This window comes from Rattus norvegicus, chromosome 15 (genome assembly GCF_036323735.1).
Source record: "Rattus norvegicus strain BN/NHsdMcwi chromosome 15, GRCr8, whole genome shotgun sequence".
NCBI classification, from domain to species: Eukaryota; Metazoa; Chordata; class Mammalia; order Rodentia; family Muridae; genus Rattus; species Rattus norvegicus.
In genome coordinates this window covers 10,209,878-10,222,986 of record NC_086033.1, presented here as the reverse complement: position 1 = coordinate 10,222,986, position 13,109 = coordinate 10,209,878, and the positions used below count along the sequence as shown (strand labels likewise).

At 47.0% G+C, this 13,109-nt stretch overlaps 1 protein-coding gene across 24 annotated transcripts in view; it reads left to right on the top strand.

Annotated features, from left to right (window-relative positions):
• Thrb (thyroid hormone receptor beta) overlaps nucleotides 1–13,109 on the top strand; it is a 349,278-nt gene that overhangs the window by 242,245 nt on the left and 93,924 nt on the right. For 5 of the 24 annotated variants that reach the window (XM_063273981.1, XM_063273974.1, XM_063273976.1 and 2 more), the window contains one exon: nucleotides 7,222–7,344. The exons of the other annotated variants lie outside the window; for them this stretch is intronic. The gene's annotated coding sequence lies outside the window, so the exon portion shown is untranslated. The remainder of the gene's footprint in view (nucleotides 1–7,221; nucleotides 7,345–13,109) is intronic. 24 annotated transcript variants of the gene reach the window in all.

The window sequence follows — 13,109 nt, the reverse complement described above, 5'->3', positions numbered from 1 at the left end:
GGTCTCTACTAAGCACTGCCAGTTTAGCGGGAAATGCTCAGCTTCGCCTGGAGAACTCTTTCTCCTCTCTGTTTCTATTGAGTCCTTTGCTGATATTTAAGCCTTTTATATCAGTATCAATAAGCAGCCTGGCAATGTCTCTTGTAGTGTCTTCCTTGGTATCAGAAATAAGAATTGAGAAAATGTGTTGTATTTTCAATTTTTTTGAGGTACTCTTTTGAACTATGCAATCATCCTGTGTTGAACCCATGCAGATTTGACGGTTTCTGGAAGGGAGAGGAGTTCCCTGGACAGTTTTAGTTTTTCCTTTGGGTTATTATTCTGTATGATTTATGATTCCTTTTCTATCTCGCATTAGAATGTCTAGAACAAATAACTTGGTATATAGCTATCAGGTGTTTTGCTCCTTCTAATTCTCAGGACTGAAAGCAGATGCTGCCCTCGAACTCTTCTCAGCTCTGCCCGTTGTCGGCTATATCTCGCTTCCTTCGTTAGTTCATCTGCTATTTTGTTTTTGCTTTTTCAGAAATCCACTCTGGGATCTTTCTTATCAGCTGCTATAATAGTCCCTAACTCTGTAGACTTTCTGCCTGTGACCGGGTATTTTTCTTCTGTTGCCTTTTACTGTATTATTTTTTTTCCTACAGGTCCTTCAGTCATTTATTTATTTGTTTGTTTGTTTGTTTGTTTGTTTGTTTATTTATTTTGGTTCTTTTTTCGGAGCTGGGGACCAAACCCAGGGCCTTGTGCTTCCTAGGTAAGCGCTCTACCACTGAGCTAAATCCCCAGCCCCCAGTCATTTATTTTTAAGCCTGGAGAATTATATAAGTGTTGGCAAGCTTTCACCACCAGCTCTGGCAGGACCCGGCCTCGAGCTGCTTCCTCACCTGTTCAGCAGTGAGACCTTCACTTACTCCTGTTGACAGGGTTATATGGGGGAGAATTGCCCTGCGTTTGAAGTAACTACACTTCTTCTGACATGTACTGGCTTGTCTTGGCTCCTATAACATTTCTGAGTTGTTGGTGCTGCAGGAGGATTTCTCAAGCTCGAGGATTTCCTTTTTTCCAATCTTACAGAATGTCATGGTGTCTTTCTTTAAAAAAAAAAAAGACACTGAGTAACACACCATTGTGTAAATGGTGTCTACCCACTCTTCAGTTGAGGGGCGTCTAGGTCATTTTCCATTTCTGGCTGTTATGGCTAAAGCTGATGTGAACCTAGTCAAGCACGGGTCCTTGTGGTAAGGTGGAGCATCCTATGTTTCCAAACCATGGCCATGTTCTGTAATTACCCTTTCTTTTCTGCGTTCTACAATCCTCCTTTGCAAGCGTAAGGTATTGTTTACAATTCTAGACTAATATTATTTTAATTGTTCTGATATTACTTCATACATATTTAATCTTTTAAGGACAGAGCACCATTTGGCTTCCATTTTGATTCCCCTTGAAATTCCTGTTCTATTTAACTTCCCAACTTTCAATGCTGTTACTTGACAATCATTCATAGCGTGTCTGTCTGTTTTGCGCGTGACCAATAACTTTAAACTTAGTTAGACTTCGGCTGCACGGCAGTCAGTAGTACCATCAGTTACTGTGAGATCTCAAAGTTGAAGACTTCTTAGGGGGCGCGGGTCATTGCCCGACAGGTGTGCCTGTGAATGAGGGAGGACAGCCTGCACACGGTGCCTGGGTGTTTCATCCATGTGCTGTGTGCCTGGGTGCTTGTCATTGCTTCTGTCTGGGGATTGGTTCTTTGAGCAGTAAGTTTTCTGAGACAGGGCCGGTCCTATCTTATTCCTGTAACCATGATGTCACACTCTGGTCTGTCCTCACCCACTGTGTAAGCAGGAAGCCTGCTGACTACAACCCCATGCACACAAAGAAGCAGAGAGTGAACCGAGGGCAGACCAGGCTATACATCCTCAAAGTTTGACTTTGGTGATGTAACTCCCCCAGCAAAGAATTTTTGGAATCTCCTAAAGTCTATAACGTACCCACAGAAGTACCACAAACTGGAGAAGTGAGTTTCCAAACACTTGAGCTGACTGGGGGCATTTCTTATTTAAACTACAGGGACTGGGGGTGGGGGTGGGGAAGGAGGGCGGGCGGGAGGAAAAGAAGGAGGGCAGGAGGGAGGGACAAACAAGTGAAATAAAATGCTCAATGTGTTTTGCAGATTATGATAATTAGCACAACACTTGGGCCACATCTCTGCCCAAACCTGCTGCTCTTCATGGGACAGACTAGTCCCCACACGTTCCTTTAGGGTTTGTCACTGCCTCTCAGCAGGAGCCAGCTCATAATATACAAGGAGCTCCTGCTGTGCGTGCACAGGGTTTCTCATGGACTTTTGTAATCTAAATCAAGACAGAAAAGAGACCTGCCAGAGACAGAAGCCGGTCCCCTTGCCCCAGGTTTTGTTTCTGGGTCAGAGAGATCCTGTCCTGGAGAGGAAAAGTTTCACATGACCAAGCCATCTTGGATTTGAAATAATTTTGTTATGAGAAAACTTTTTTTTATTGGATATTTACTTACACTTCAAATGTTATCCCCTTTCCCGATTTCCTCTCTGTGAACTCCCTATTCCTTTGCCCCTCCCCTGCCTCTATGACAGTGTTTCCTCACCCACCCATCCACTGCCTCCCAGCTTCTGCCCTGGCATTCCCCTACCTGGGGGCATTGAGCCTTCACAGGGCCAAGGGCCTCTCCTCTCACTGATGCCCAATAATGCCGTCCTCTGCAACATATGTGAATGGAGCCATGGGTTCCTCCCTGTGTACTCTTTGGTTGGTGGTTTAGTCCCTGGGAGCTCGGGGGAGTCTGGTTGGTTGATATTGTTGTTCTTGCTATGGGGTTGCAAACCCCCTCAGCTGCCTCAGTTCCTTCTCTAACTCCTCCATTAGGGACCCCGTTCTCAGGTCAGTGGTTGGCTGTGAGCACCTATTTGTCAGGCTCTGGCAGAAACTCTCAGGAGACAGCTATATTAGGCTTAAAGACCAAATGTTGGTTAGGAATAATAATTGTTTTAAAATATCTAGACATACGTAACAGAACAGGCAGAAAAATAGGTTCAAATATCAGCGGTTCACTAGCACAGATTTTCTGTATAACTTTTCTCTTTTGTACTTTCTCTGTGTGTGAACATTTGCAAAGTAAACACATTTTATTCCATAAAGCGTGATTTTTAAAAGTTGGAGAGTGGGGCCGGAGAGATAGCTCAATAGTAAAGTACTTGCTACATAAGTGAGCGGCCTTGAGTTTGGGTTCCCAGACCATGCTATGGGGGTTGGGAGGACCTGACACCTGAGTTTATCCCCTGACCTCCATACAGGGTATGGTGTGGTATGATGTGAGTCCGAACCCATGACATGTACATGCACACTCGTTTTAAAACTAGGACAGTAATTTCCCTCTACTGCCCTTTGGTTGGAGGTTAATGTTCCCCATACGTGCTTAGCTCTGGAATGGAAGTTATTCAAGCATCTTGAACTTCGCAGAGACAGGCTTTGACTGGGTCAGTGGTACTGCTCCTGGTGAGTACCACTGGAAGCCATCATATATTTTTACACGCAAGCTGCCAGTGTGCAACTGTCAGGCTCCAGAGAGACACGCAAAGTTAGATAACCCACGGAAACAGGGATGTGATATCGTGAATTGGTCGTCACGTAGGTGTTGGAGCACTGGGCGAGTAAAAGGGCCACTGTGGATACTTGGTGATGAGAAGCAGCTTGTTACCCTTGCAGTTGGGAATTGGAGAGAGCAGACGGGATTGCTGAAGTCCAGGAACTCAGAGGAGCAGTCAGGGAAGCGGGTGTTGTAGCCATTGGAACCTCTGCTAGCCTGGAGAGAACGGGAAATCTAAGAGGAACGGCCACTCCAGCCTACAGCCAGGACCAGCGGACACCCATCTCGGAGCCCTTTGTCAAAGGTCTCTGAGGAATGGCTTGCCAAGCGCTAGCCCAGAATTCCAGAGCAGAGCAGGGTAGATTTGTTGCTGATGGGCAACAAACAAGCCTGTGGCAGTCAGGATGGGAGGCGAGGGATTTGTGGCTGCTGCCACTTCTGTCCCCTGTGCCAGGCCAGACCTCTCCTGTGGTAAACAGCTACTGATGCCCTGGATTTGCAGATGTCATCTCTAGAACGTGTCTATTCATTTCCGTCGCCTCCAGAGCTGACAATGTGCAATGGGTCCAAAAACACCTTAAGGGGTTGGGACCGAGGGCCAGTCTGTTTTTGCATTCTCCTACCCAGCTAGTTCGTGGGTAAAGTTTGTTCTCACGAACTTGACCCCAAAATAATAGAAATAATATTCTCCATCAAATGGAACCGCAGTTATTAATAGGACGTCTGATTTTCATGAATAATCATGTAACCTTCGCCGAACTCAGAAATGTCTCGTCTCTGTCAAGACATGTTTTCCTATCTCCTAAGTAAGACATGTCTCACCGGCACAAACTTGGCTATACGGGTTTTTCAGACTCACCGGGGATAAACTTTTGAAATGCTTTGTGTCACGTGACCAAATCTCGTGTTCTACATATTAAAGTTTCAGCGGTTCGCTGCTTTATTCTTAATAGAGAGTTCATGATTTTTAGAATCTGGTGGGTCGGATTACTGTCAGGTTTTTCTCTTCACAGCTGTAGACATTAGGAGTTGATCATTAAGATCCCTCACTTAGAGCTGACGAGATGGGTCAGCGGGTCAGCGTGCCTGCTGCCTTTACCACGGAGCCAAGAGCCGCAGTTGTTCTTGTTGCCCTTGGACTTGGAGTTCAACTATTAACTCCAACTCCACACCTGTGCATCTCGAGTGGCCTTCTCGTTGTCTCCTCGATGCTTTAGAACTTATTTCTTTTTTTTTTTTTTTTTTTTTTTTTTTGCCCACATGTGGGGCAGGTTCTGAATGGGTGTTCCTTCAGTCTCTGTTTTTTTTTTTTTTTTTCTTTTTTATTAACTTGAGTATTTCTTATATACATTTCGAGTGTTATTCCCTTTCCCGGTATCCGGGCAAACATCCCCCTCCCCCCCTCCCCTTCCTTATGGGTGTTCCCCTCCCAACCCTCCCCCCATTGCCGCCCTCCCCCCACCAGTCTAGTTCACTGGGGGTTCAGTCTTAGCAGGACCCAGGGCTTCCCCTTCCACTGGTGCTCTTACTAGGATATTCATTGCTACCTATGAGGTCAGAGTCCAGGGTCAGTCCATGTATAGTCTTTAGGTAGTGGCTTAGTCCCTGGAAGCTCTGGTTGCTTGGCATTGTTGTACATATGGGGTCTTGAGCCCCTTCAAGCTCTTCCAGTTCTTTCTCTGATTCCTTCAACGGGGGTCCTATTCTCAGTTCAGTGGTTTGCTGCTGGCATTCGCCTCTGTATTTGCTGTATTCTGGCTGTGTCTCTCAGGAGCGATCTACATCCGGCTCCTGTCGGTCTGCACTTCTTTGCTTCATCCATCTTGTCTAATTGGGTGGCTGTATATGTATGGGCCACATGTGGGGCAGGCTCTGAATGGGTGTTCCTTCAGTCTCTGTTTTAATCTTTGCCTCTCTCTTCCCTGCCAAGGGTATTCTTGTTCCCCTTTTAAAGAAGGAGTGAAGCATTCACATTTTGATCATCCGTCTTGAGTTTCATTTGTTCTAGGCATCTAGGGTAATTCAAGCATTTGGGCTAATAGCCACTTATCAATGAGTGCATACCATGTATGTCTTTCTGTGATTGGGTTAGCTCACTCAGGATGATATTTTCCAGTTCCAACCATTTGCCTACGAATTTCATAAACTCGTTGTTTTTGATAGCTGAGTAATATTCCATTGTGTAGATGTACCACATTTTCTGTATCCATTCCTCTGTTGAAGGGCATCTGGGTTCTTTCCAGCTTCTGGCTATTATAAATAAGGCTGCAATGAACATAGTGGAGCACGTGTCTTTTTTATATGTTGGGGCATCTTTTGGGTATATGCCCAAGAGAGGTATAGCTGGATCCTCAGGCAGTTCAATGTCCAATTTTCTGAGGATCCTCCAGACTGATTTCCAGAATGGTTGTACCAGTATGCAATCCCACCAACAATGGAGGAGTGTTCCTCTTTCTCCACATCCTTGCCAGCATCTGCTGTCCCCTGAGTTTTTGATCTTAGCCATTCTCACTGGTGTGAGGTGAAATCTCAGGGTTGTTTTGATTTGCATTTCCCTTATGACTAAAGATGTAGAACTTATTTCTAAGGCAGGAAAAGCCAGCAACGCTAGTTTACGGTCAGGGGCAAGCGATGATCAGGGTCCCATGTCCTTCCTACAGTAAAACAGGGGAGCAAGTCCTGCCTACAAGAAACTTGACTCCAGAGGTGTTAGGAGTGGAGAATCCAAATCACGCCCGTAACAATCATCCTGTGACCGGAACCATCTCCAAAGAAAGCCTTAGCTGTACCAAAGCCCCGATTTGGGGAATCTTCCACAGTTGCCATGGTCAATGTCCCAGCTGAGACCAGCAACCATACCTGTCAGTCACCGTGCCACTGCCTAGCCGTGTCTATCTTGAAAAGATTAGTGCTCCAGATATCACTCCTTCTTAATGTTGCCAGCTCATCTTAAAGAAGTCATCTCCCCCTAATAAATATTGTACCACACACTACGCCCTTCTCCAAGCCCAAAGTCAGACACACTTTGAATGATTAGCAGGGCCACATCCTCCAGGTAACAGAGTCACCAGAAGACGGGCAAACGTGCCTTGGATGGGTGCTTTATTGCGCATGGCTCAGCTCTCAGGAGAGATTCTCATTCCCCCTCTCACTAGCAAATGATGAAGAGCAAGGTTCTCAGTCGCTCCTGACCTCTGCCCTATCGGTGAATGGAGAACAGCTCTGACTTTCTTCCCTTCACATGTGGCAATTACAGCGTTATATACAACCTGAGTACACACGCAATTGTACATCCACAGATACTCGTTAAATGGAGAAATAAACAAGCAACTTAGTACAGTCTCCTCAGAGTCTCCAGTCTCTGATTGCCCCTGACTGTGCAGGGTGGCTCCCTCCCTGGGGAATCTCTAGTAAGACTGCTGAGGTAGGCTGGGTCAGCCAGACCCTCCGTCCTCTCGAGCACGTGTCAGTATTCTGAGTGAAGCAGAGTATTGGGTTGCTGAGCAGGCTTGATACCGAGTCTCGAGAATCTGAACGCGGCTCCATTGAAACGTTTCTCTGTGACTGCAGCTTGCGCTCTCCCTTGTGTGTTCTTAGATGACCACAGCATCAGTGAGTTGGAAGAAGGCTCATGGGGCTGAGGGCCAGGCAGTATCCTGGCTCCCAACTGTAGACAGATGGGCTTCTGTAGTGCCCGGGACAAAGAGCCATCAGTATGTGGTGAGTGATGTCCTTGGGGCTGGAGGTATTCCTGGAACTCTGTCCTTAGAAGTGTCAAGTCTGGGCCCTCTAGGTGGCTCAGAGGGTACAGATGCTTGCAGCCAGGCCTGACAACCTGAATTTCCTCCCCACATGATGGAAAGAGAAACAACCCCTTGCAAGTGGTCCACTGACCTCCAAACATACACCATGGGGTGGGGATTCACATACTCACAATTGTGCATTCACAGATACATGTTAAATAAAGAGATACACAAACAACTAAATATAATCTTAAAGTCTCAAATCTACACAAAGTTCACTTCCAAACAGAGGTTGCCTAAAGTTATAAAACTAAATGAAGGAATAAAAGTGCAGGATCGTAAGAGGTGTGAAAAGTTTAAGAAGGCAGTGGATACAAATCAATTACTCTTGATTTACATGTCCTCACTGAGAACCCAGACCAGAGACAATCTGTTTCTGGTTCAGCTTTAGATTTCACACTGTGTGGGATGCTCAGGATAGGAGTGAGTGTAAGCCATTGTAATACGTGTAATACAGTTCACCCTTTGAAAGACAAATGGATTTCAGTAAATTTTCAGATTTGTGTGGCCATCACCGTAACCTCCCTTTAGGGCAGTTTTCCCACTCCTAAAGGAACCTGCACAGGCCACTGACAGCTACCCTCTTTCCACAAGCCCTACCAGCCATCGTCGGATAACCACGCCCTCATTTCTGATTCTGGAAGTATAGTTTTATAGCTAGATGTTGCCTGCAGTTCCCAGTAACTAAAATCACGTGCTAAGTGTTGTCCTCAAAACTCGTGATTTTTTTTGGTGACATTCATTTCCATCCTATAGTCTCAGCCTTCCTTCTCCCATCCAGCAACTGCCTTTCCCACCAAATGTGGCTACAATCCTTCATTTAACGATTATTTACTAAGCGTCTGCTATGCCCGACAGCCCGTGTTAGCTCGTGGGGTCACCAATGGCACAGAGCTGAATTCCTAACAGAGAATATGGCATGATTACCAGAAGATGCTGAGTCCTTGGGAAGGAGGGTATCGGGAAGCCAGCACCCAGGGAGAATTGTCACACGGGGTCTAGAGCATCTGAGGGGAGTCTCTAAGGAGGTGGGGTACGCAAAACCTAGTGGAGTCAAAGACCCAAGCAGGTCCTGACCCCGGACATGTTTGCGGAATAACAAGGATGCTGGTAGGGCTCAAGTGGAATGAGAGCGCAGTGGGACAAAGGGACAGCTGTGGCTGTCACATCTGGTTTTCAGCAGAGAGGTTGTGTGAGCTGACTTTTATTCTACCAGCACCACCCTGACTGCCACATTGAGGGGCAACAAGAACAGATTCGGGGACTGCGGTTTCTAAGTGGCAGAGCATTTCCAGAGTATGTGCAATGGCCCGGGTTCAGTTCCCAGCACTTTTAGATACAGGGACTCCCCTGCACACTGTGTGGAAGGCCACCCTTCAGCTCTGGCTATGCCTCAACGCCGCTGGGCAGCCTTTCAAACTGGCCGTGCTACAGAATGCTGATTGCTAGGTCTGCAGGGTGGACACAGATTTTTTTAAAGCTGTCGGGAGGTAGGGTGTGTGTGTGTATGTGTGTGTGTGTGTGTGTGTGTGTGTGTGTGTGGTGTGTGTGTATGTGTGTGTGTGTGTGGTATGTGTGTGTGTGTGTGGTGTGTGTGTGTGGTGTGTGTGTGTGGTGTGTGTGTGTGTGTGTGTGTGTGTGTGTGTGTGTGTGTTCACCTTCCACTGACCACCAGAGTTTTGGAGCATTGAATAGTCCCATGGATTCAACTTTGCAACTAGGAAGACAAAACTCCACAGGTGACCCTGGCTGCTCATTGGCAAAACTATGCCTAGAAGTGGCCAGCAATGGCACCAGGGCTGTGACAGTAGCTGAGCTAGGGGACTAGCTGCAGGCAGGTTTAAACAGGATGAGCCCTAGCCAAAGCTCACGGGGCAAGTCAGCTATGAGATTTATTCGATCCTTTGGCTGAGTCCAATGTAAACCCCTGGGTGTGAGAAAGACTTTCTCTCACTGACGAGAGGGTCTGCTGCTTGCATCAATAGAACGGAAGAATAAGGCCAGCCCTCCAGCAAGCTGGCGTGTGATCCAGCTTTTAGAAATAATTGTGACAGCAGCCAGGCATTGTGCAGGAAGCTGCTGATTAAAACTATGTGAAGGGATAAAGGAGTGAATGAAGGAGGTTTGAACTGGTCTTATCCTGGCCAAATGGCTCAAAATGAAGGCCATATAGTATTTCACAGTGTGTTGTTTGTGGGGGGGCTTTAAATAAGCTCAATAGGGGTGGGGATCCTGGGGCTGCCTATCTGAGCTGTTGGCATTTCTGAGACATGAATAGAACATTATGACGCTGCGTCTGCACAAACAGAGCTGGGAGCGGGGGAGAAAAACTTCTTGGAGCCGTGAGCTGAGCGTGATTTAGCAGTGTCTGCATATTGTTAAGAAAATAATAAGCCGAGAAAAGTGTGGAATGTAAGCACCAGGCCGAAGTGCCCCGCCCCCAGCAGGAAACAGACACTGGCTAAAACATTGCGTCCTTTTTTCTTTTCCTTTTTCTTTCCTTTCTCTCTTTTTCTTTTCTTTTTTTCGGGGGGGGGGTGTTCTTGAACTGAAAGGAATGTAAAAAATCTTAGAGAAGATTCGAGGGAAGCAGGCTTGTAAGTATGGAAAATAATGCCCCATTCACAATGAGCAGATGGTTTAGACAGACAGACAGACACACACACGCGCACACACACACACACACACACACACACACACACACCCCACAGGCAGCGCTCAAAAATCCTATTCCAGTGCACAGGAAGCAATGTCTCTCCAGCTTCAGTGAATACCCAGAGTCCCTGGACTCCCACAGTGTAGTGGTCAGCATGCCTGACAACCAGGTTCTGTAATGTTTCAGGATCCTTGTCACATCCTGCACATGTGAACGGAGCTCGGGAAGCTATTGAACAATAACTATAACTACACCTCGTTTGTTCTCAAGATGGCCTCTTGAGACCGTGGCCAGAACCCCTGACATGATTTCTTACTCCCTACACCGCAGTGTCAAGCATCATGGGCCCACATAGCAGAATAACATTTCCAGGTCAAATGACCGGCCCTTAAGCTCACAGAGTGGCCCGTGCATAAAGAAAACATCGATCACTCCTGGTGTTTTTCACTGTGGTGGCCATGATTTTCAAACTCTAAACCCAAGTTCTCTCCAGGATGCCAGGGCCACTGCTGCTCATCACAAAATGCAGTTCTGAGGCTGTATGTATTGGATCACTCACATTTAGACAGAACACTGAGGTATCTATTCTCACCTGGGGTCATGGCAGAAAAAGTATATTGAGGCACTGAAAGACATGCACTGAGGCATGAGGGCATAATTATCCCCAGGTCATTGCGATACGGGCTTCCAGTCGGACCAGAAAATCAAGCCAGCACTTTCTAAACTTAAACATCCAGGGGAAAAAAAGTAACAGAAAATTATGTCTCCGTGTACCTTCCAAAATCCTAAGCTCCCTCTCTATCCCCATCCAAGCTCCACCCATCCCAGCTTCCCCATTTAATCCTTAACCAACTCTTTCGGTGTTAATATAGCAACCCGATTCCCATTTAGGGTTCCAACCTTTCCTCGTGATCTAACACAGTGGACGAACTCTTATAAATTTGAACCTGATAATTACTTTGACACATTACTGAGAATTACCCAGATAACAGGTTGTTGAAAGTCAACAGGCCATGCAAGCCCATTAATAGGTACACAGGAGACATGAGACCCTGTGGAGAGCCAGCGGAATTTGCTAGTAAAGTGAATGACCAAATCGCCAAGCACTGTCACACATGGGCCCAGTGGGAGAAGTGACCGAGACTGTAGATTTCACACATAGTTTTTGAAGACGTTAAACTAGGCATTGAACCCAGGGCTTTCTGCACACTACAGCTGCTCTCCCACGGAGATCATGGCTAGCCTTTGTTTTTGTTTTTGTTTCGAGGGGTGGGGGAGCAGGAGGAGGTGGAGTCTTCACTAAGTGGTAGAAGCCAGACTGGACTTCAGGATTCCCCTGCCTTGGCCCCAAGCATGTTGGGATTATAGGCAAGTGTAGCCATGCTGTCTGAAGTCTGCCCACAGGAATATTGCAATTCAGTCCTGCCTCAGTTTGCCTTTTGCATTTAAGAAATAGATAACACCTGTACTCGTAGGATAAATTGGTTTCCATCCAAAGGGAATTTCCAGAGCAAGGCTGCTCCCATGTTGCTTTTATCTCCGGGTTTAAGACCTACAGGTGCCCCCTGTGGGTTCCGGCACAGCCAGGCCTGCGCTCAGATCTGCGGGTGCCACTTTCATGGAACAAGAACAAATATGTATTCTTCTTCTTGGCTGGAAATTACAGCTCTTTCGGGTACTTCCGTCTATCCTTCCAAAGCTCTCCAGAGGCGGGGACAGGAGTGGGGATGTTTGTAACTGACTGCTTCACCATCAGACACCTTTAGAACTCAATGATAAAGCATGGCCATCTGTGCAAACCCTTTGCTTTCCATTCTGGTTGGATGTTTTTCATGCTTGTGTCTCCTTGAGTCACCTAACCACAACTACACAATTAAAGGCATCTGGCGGGGCTGTGTGGTACTGTCATTCCTCTGGGGTTATTTAATTCTCCTAACATGATGAATGTGCGTCCAGACCGCCACCCTCTACCGCCACCCCACTCCCTACTCTAGTACAGTGTACATTCCTTATTTACTCAAGTTCTCCTTGGCTTGGCAGGGTCATGGTGCCCTGTTGACCACCAGGTGGCAGTAGAGGAAGTTTGAGGCTCCTACAAGTCACTGGTGGCCTGTCCCAGGCATTGTCCTTGCAGAGTCAGTATCCGGCCCACCTCTCTGCTCCCTGTCCAGAAATCAGAGATGAGTGTGCACTTAGAGAAAGGCCTGTGGGAGGAGGAGGCAGGGTGCGTACTGTGGGCATCAAGCCTGTGCCCTCCTAATCGGCCTCAGAAACTTGAACCAGAACTGGTCCCCGGTTTCTCTCTCCCAGTGTTATTTGACTAAGCATCCCATGTTTCAGTCTGTGAGATGGTGCATTTCATGCAACAGACGGTCCTAGAGCGACTGCCTTCCTTCTTTGTTTACATTGTTTCAAAGCCGGGTCCTAGAGCGACTGCCTTCTTTCTTTGTCTACATTGTTTCAAAACCGGGTCCTAGAGCAACTGCCTTCTTTCTTTCTCTACATTGTTTCAAAGCCAACTGTGCTCTGAGTCTGTCTCACTCCCACCCAGTTGACCTCCTTCTCAAGACAGAAATAGAACTTTTATCTGACTATACCCAAGTCCTCTGCCATATAAAGGGAGAAGCTGCCACAGGCATCAGGACATTTAGCGTAGTAACTGGTAAAGCGGACCTTATCCCAGCATAGAAATGGTCTCCTGGCTCTCTAAGTCAAGAGCAGCAGCAGGATCCATGCTTCTTCCCATGTGCTGTGGTGACATTGCCTGTGAGGAAGCAAGAACGCAAGGGAAGGTCAAGGAGAGAAAGGAGGCAGTATTTGACACAGGCACAGGTTAGAGTAGAGACTGGCAGGGGCTGGGGTTGCCGCTCAGTGGGAGAGACTTGAGTAGCAATTGGTGCTGCTACACAAACTCACATATAATAGAGATGAGCTCTAGAATGAGATGCTTGGACATGATGGCCCATTCTTGTAATCTTGGCACTCAGGAGGCAGAGGCAGGGGGACCATCACAAGCTCAAGTCCAA